Below are 7426 nucleotides of genomic sequence, written 5' to 3' on the forward strand. Positions count from 1 at the left end.
TGTAGACATAGTGTGGGTTGTATGTTGGTATTTGGAAAGTCAAATAAATGATATTGTATTTGTATCCCATGTTCCACTTCAAACTATGAAAGTGTATGCATTTATGAACTTTATACATGATGTAACTAATGGTAAGCAATTGGTGTGGTTTATTTCTCCCAATCGTCTAATTAATGAAATGGATCTTTTATTTATTTATGTGTTAATTAGTGTAGAAGGTATTGTATAGGCTTGTTTGGCCGGGTTATCTCAGTTGAGTGCCGGCCGCGCTTCCCGAGGTTGGGGTGTGACAAACTTTGAATCAAATCCTAATGTTTTAAAGTGTCTTAGGATGTCTCGATGTCGTATCTAGTAGATTCCTTCTTACCAGTGTGTTGTCGACCACATCTATTATTAGGAGGCTACTTAGGCATTTAGGAATAACATCCTTCTTTGATGTTCAAGATCATGCGATAAAGTTTATTGTAATATTGTCCCTCATCTAACTCACGCATATTACTATAATTTTCAGTACATGACGCCCAGGAAGAAAGCAAGAACAAGACAATGAGCCGACGCCACCCAGGAGTGGCAGTTGATTCTTTACTTTATGATGTAGGTGAGTACCCGAGGGGTGAGAATATTCCCTCGACTACTACAATGCCTGATTCTACTACACTTGATTAGACTGCACTAGTTCCTGCACCTACTGATGGTGAAACGATGCCTCCAACTAATATTCTAATTCTAAATCCAGCCCCAGCTTCCGGTCCCAATGTTTCTGTGGGATATCTTAGGGGAGCCATACAGATGTTGGCTCAAATAGTGGCTTCTCAAGCCCAGACATAAAATGTTGCGCCTACATCTTCCAGTCAACCAGGGGATTCTGTTAGTTCCAGGGTTAACAAGTTTCTTCAGTTAGATCTCCCGAGGAGGACCCCCATGACATTATTGATGAGATGCACAAAACTCTCCGAGTTATACGTGCTACTGAGATGGAAGCAATAGAGTTGGCTTCCTACTGTCTGAAAGAGGTGGCTTATTCTTGGTTTGAGCTATTGGAGGAGTCCCGTGAGTAGGGGAGCCCTCCAGCGATGTGGAGTGAGTTTGTCGATACTTTTATTGATCATTTCTTGCCTGCCGAGACTAAGTCAGCCCGTGCCGCCGAGTTTGAGAGTCTGAAACAAGTTAGCATGAGTGTGTGGGAGTATCATATGAGGTTTGCACACCTATCCAAGTACTCCATCTACATGTTGCCCACTATGGAGCTAGATTGTGCCGGTTCATGTAGGCCCTTAGCCCCTTGTTTATTAATGAGGCTGCTACAACCACCTTGAATTGTGACATGAACTATTGGAAGATGGTGCCGTTTTCTCAAGCTACAGAGAAACGTAAGTTGAACAATATAATGGAATGAGAAGTAGCAGCAAGGCCTGATTCGCAAGCAACTTATGTGGTTCATTCGGTGGTAGTGGTAGTAGGCCAGCATTCAGGGGAGGGTCGCTAGGGCCATCCCAGTCCTTTGCTCAGTCTTCAGTCAGTGTACCTCTTTTAGGGCCCATTTAGTAGCCGTGGAGTCATTTTAGGCCCGGTAGGGAAATAGGGGATCCTATCAGCATTGTCGACCTGGTGGGAGATTCCACCAGTAGCGGAGGCCCCCATGCCCTAGGTGTGTAGAGATGCACTTGGGAATTTGCTACATGGACCTACCCATATGCTACGTGTGCGGATTAAGGGGTCATATTCATAAGGATTACTATTCGTCCGCCCATGGTGTGGGTAGGGGCACGACACAACTTGCTAGTTCTGCAGCTACTGCATCCGCATCACCTCCTCCAGCTCGAGGCACTCCAGTACCCGCATGGCATGGTACATCTAGGGATGGTACACAAAGTTCAAGAGGACCTAACCGATTCTATGTTATGTAGGGTCGCCAGAGTTTTGAGGCTTCTACAGATGTTGTCATAGGTATATGAACCGTCAAATCTAATTATGTGTATGCTCTTATTAATCCTGGTTCCACTTTGTCCTATGTCACTCCTTATGTTGTTATGAAATTTGGGATCGATCTGGAAAAACTTCATGAGCCGTTCTCTGTATCTACTATGGTTGATGATTCTATTGTCGTAGCATAGGTTTATAGGAATTGTGTTTTCACGGTGGATGGTCAGGCCATCATGGATGATCTTACTGAATTGGGGATGGTGGATTTTGATGTAATAATGGGGATGGACTGGCTTTATTCATGTTTTGCAAAGCTTGATTGCCGACCAGAACCATTAGGTTTTGAATTTCCAGATGACTCAGTGATTGAATGGAAGTGGCATGATGTGGTGCCAAAGGTAGGTTTATTTACTACTTTCAGGCCATGAAGATTATTAATAAGGGGTGTATTTACCATTTGGTCCAGGTTATGGACATCGATGTTGAGGCACCTTCACTTGAGTCTATGCCAGTTGTGAATGAATTTTCGGAGGTCTTTCCTGATGAGTTCCCTAAGATTCCACCATACAGGGAGAATGATTTTGGGATTGATGTGATGCCGGGGATGCAGCCTATATCTATTCCACTTTACAGAATGGCACCAACAAAATTGAAAGAGCTAGAAGAATATTGGAAAGATTTGTTAGAGAAGAGTTTCATTCGGCTGAGTGTGTCGCCTTGGGGATCACTGGTTGTAAGAAAGAAATATGGGTCACTAAGGATGTGTATTGACTATCGGTAGCTCAACAGAGTCATGATCAAGAATAAGTACCTACTGCCAAGGATAGATGATTTATTAGACAAATTGCAAGGTGCTAAGTACTTCTCCAAAATTGATTTAAGCTACGGGTATCACCAATTGAAGATCAGGGAACAGGATATTCCAAAAATAGTTTTCAAGACCAGGTACCTGCACTTTGAATTCTTGGTTATGTGTTTTGGGCTAAAAAATACCCCGACAACTTTCATGGATCTTCTGAACCGAGTTTTCAAGTCGTTCCTCAACTTTTTTGTGAAAGTGTTTATTGATGATATCCTTTTATATTCATGAAGTTGAGAGGACAATGCCGATCACCTTAAGGCAGTCCTACAAATTATATATCAGCACAAGTTATATGCAAAGTTTTCAAAATATGAATTTTTGCTTGAATCTATTACATTCTTCGATCAAGTCGTCTCTAGAGAATCTCAGAAGATTGCAGCTGTGAAGAATTAGCCTAGACCTACAACTCCAACAGAGATTCGCATATTCTTGGGCTTAGTAGGGTATTGCAGGAAGTTTGTGGAGGGGTTCTCCACTCTTGCCTCTCCATTGATTAAATTGACGTAGAAGACGGTTATGTTCCAATGGTCAGATGCTTGTGAAAGAAGCTTCCAAGAGTTGAAATCAAGATTGACTATGGTGTCGATGTTGACCATACAAAGGGCGACTATGAATTCTAAATGTGGATGGTCTTCGGGAAAGGATCTTGACAGAGGTTCGCATCTTTGGATATTCCATGCTCCTGGGCTCTACAAAGTTGTATCATGATCTTAAGGACTTGGAGTTCAAAGAGGATGATTTGGTATTCTTGAATGTTTCCCCCATGAAGGGTATAGTGCAGTTTGCTAAGATAGGGAAGTTGAGTCCTGGGTATGTCAGACTGTAGATAATCATTTAAAGAATTGGTCGGGTGGCGTACCAACTTGAACTACCTCCAGAGATGTCTTTAGTACACCCGGTGTTTCACGTATCCATGTTGAAGAAGGTGATTGAAGATTTGTCGCTTATTGTTCCAGTTGAGAATATTGAGGTTAGCGAGGAACTGACTTATGAGGAAATTGCAGTTGCCATTATTGATGGGCAAGTCCGTAAGCTGAAAAATAAAGAAATCGAGCTCCTCTTAATCTACTGTCAAGAATCTTACATGTCTTAGTACACACATAATCTACTGAAAACCTTACTTTTACGCAGCATAATCATGATGCAAAATCGAGCTCCTCTTACTAAACTCTTCCATAGCCACATTAAATCTCTTACCAACTTTCTTTCTAGATGTAGGTATCGTTGTATTACGAATAAAGTAGAAATTAGAAGTTTGAATTCTTAAAATTGATCTATACCACACGACCTAGAGTAAGAATAAAGAGTTACAGTCTTAAATGATTTGTAGATTCTGCTTATAAGTGTGGTGCACAACACACCTGTAAACAATAATCTACTAGATATGGCTTGTAGACTCCCTAGAATAGAACTGCTGTAATACCAAGTTTGTCAAGACCCAAACCGTAGAGCCGCGACGGGCACCCTGTGCCTTACTCAACCTAGTATCAATGTAACATATATTTCTTGTCATACCATCATGGGTAAGTGGACTAGAAGAGCCGTTATGAGATGCCAGAATAAAACATAAGGGAATACTAGACATAGGATGACCCAACATGATATAGAAACTAATACAAGTGACATATGGGCCTATAAGGCCAACTTGATCATTAATACACTCAAAACATAGACCGACGAAGCCATACAAGTATCCATATACTTGACATCTATCTACAAGCCTCTAAGAGTACATAAATGTCATAAAGGTCGGGAAAGAGCCTCACCATACCTATCAATACATGTCAAAATCATGTTGACAAAATAGGCAACTCCGGAGCAAGTGAAGTGCACTAACATATTTCACTGAGCTGATCGCCTACTAGGAGGACTGTAAACCTATCTATCGAGACTTGCGGGCATGAAATGTAGCATCCCCAAGCAAAAATGATGTCAGTACGAATAAAGTATCGACTATATATAGAAGGAAAGCATAAATAAGAATAGTAAGGTATAAAGAGATAGAGAAGATACAACATGTAACATTGAGTGCCTCTGAGGGGTACTGACATGAAATTCATGATACATATATATATACACACACACACATAAACTTTTAGAAACATATGACTCTATGGGCATCATCATCATATCGTACCCGGCCATAATAGTCTCGGTAAAAAGTACCCAACAATCACAAGGCTCGGTTGAATCGTACCCAGGCACGTGGAGCTTGGTAAAACTTGTCGTACTCGGTCGACTATAGCGCAACTCGGTATAGTGAATATATATATATATAATGAATGCCTGACTCATGGAATCACATTCTAAACCTTCAAGAGTGATGTAAGGTCGTCGCACTAGAATTATGGACATTCGTTCCCTCAATATGAACCTCAATAGGATTCAAGGATCATACATACTTGCATAGGATAAATTTATAAGGAAAGAACAACATGGACAACCTTAGTTACTAAGAGTGGATCTGTTATGAAATAGTATATTGTTTACGTTCATTTCACTTTGGATCATCCCAAAAGAAAGAAGGAAGTGCTTGAACAAACCTTTGCAATCTTCTCTCCAATCTTTAACCAAGGTCAATATGATCTACTTATGTCTACAATGCGCAAACCGCCTTCATCGTCATTATATAAGCGTTGTAACTCTCATATTTCAAAACCAATATTCTACAAGAACACAGAAAGCACCTCCCCTATTTTTACTACATCCCATAAGTTACTAAAAGTCACCAAATATCCCAAACAACAACAATATAATTCACAATAAGCTGCACGATTACTTCAACAACTATTTTGAGTGGCAACCTCGATTTACAATTAACAAAATATAATTTCATCAAATTCATTTTCCATGAATATACATACAATATCTATAACAGCATATTGATGCTTACCATATCATTTACCGCCCAAACCATCATTAGAACAATCATCAAAAATAGTCTCTTAGTCACAAGTGGTACGCAAGGATAGGTGAGGCACTGGGTGCCGATCTCGCCCCAGGCTTGGGGCATGACATATTTCTCCTTGAAACTCTAATATATATCAGGGAGGGACTGATTGTTACCTTAATGAAGAAGAACAACACAAAATTTGAGGTTACTTCACTTCAAAAATTCTCCAAAACAGCCACAAGATGGAGGAGTACGATCTAGCAAGCACCCTGGGGTCTCTAGCAATGGATTCATGTCTTCCTCTTTGGTTTTCACTCTCCAGCATTTGTTCAACGACTTGCGTGACTTCAAAAAGTAATACACGACTATCATACGACTAAAATAACTCATAATATAACCTCCTTATATTTTTAAGCACCCTACTCTCACCGCAAAAGTATAGGTTATAACTTTCAATGCTTGTCTACTTTCGGCGAAACTTATTTTCTTTAACTCGTTTAGCTTCTAAGCCTTCCAACACTCTTGGTACTTGTTATTCATGATCTTAAATATTTGTATTGTCACAGGTAACACGATTAACTTACTTTATATACTTTCAAAGACGATCTCATTTTTGAGCTTACATCACTTGACTCACGGCGTACTCTCACATACGAAAACATGGGCTGTAACATCTATCACGACCCAAACCGCAGGTACGCGACGGAAACCCAGTGCCTTAATCAACCGAGTACCAGTGTAACATATATTTCTTATCATACCATCATGGGTAAGTTTTCCATAAAGGTCGTCATGAGATAATCAAAGTAAAACATAAGGGAATTCTAGACATAGGATGACCGAACATGATATAGAAATTTATACATGTGACATACGGGCCTATAAGGCCGACATGATCATGTGTACACTAAAACATAGGATGACAAGGCCATACAAGTATCCATATACATGACATCTATCTAAAAGCCTCTATGAGTTCGTAAATATCAAAAAGGTTGGGATAAGGCCCCTCCATACTAATCAATACTTGTCAAAACTATATTGACCAAATAGGCAACTCCGGAGCAAGTGGAGTGAAACAACACCTTTCACTAAGCTATAGCCTACTAGGAGGATTGACAACCACTCTATCGAGACTTGCAAGCATCAAATGAAGAGACCCCAAGCAAAAGGGATGTCAGTACGAATAAAGTACCGAGTATATAAGGCAGAAAAGCATAAATAAGAATAGTAATGTAAAGAGAGATAGAGAAGATATACCATGTAACAATTGTGTGCCTCTGAGGGCTACTGACATGAAAATCATGATGCATATATATACATATAAACTTTTATAAATACACGCCTTTATGGGCATCATCATCATTATGTCTTACCCAGACGTAATAGGCTCAGTATAAACGTATCCGGCCATCATAAGGATGGGTTGAATCGTACATGGGCACGTGGACCTCGGTAAAACCCAACTGATTAGTAGTTGTACAAAAGGTGTCGTACCTAGCCACGATGTAACGTGGTTCGGTAGGGTAGTATATATATATATATATGTATGTATAATGCATGTTGGACTCATGGAATAACGTTCAAAAACTTTTAGAGTGATGTAAGATCGACGCGCCTTTGATTAACATTATGGACATCCGTACCATCAATATAAACCTCAATAGGATTCAAGGATCATATGTACTTGCTTAAAATAACTTTATGAGGAAAACACAACATGGATAGCATTAGTTGTTAGGAGTAGA

The sequence above is a fragment of the Nicotiana sylvestris genome, chromosome 8 (genome assembly GCF_000393655.2).
Source record: "Nicotiana sylvestris chromosome 8, ASM39365v2, whole genome shotgun sequence".
Lineage (NCBI taxonomy): Eukaryota > Viridiplantae > Streptophyta > Magnoliopsida > Solanales > Solanaceae > Nicotiana > Nicotiana sylvestris.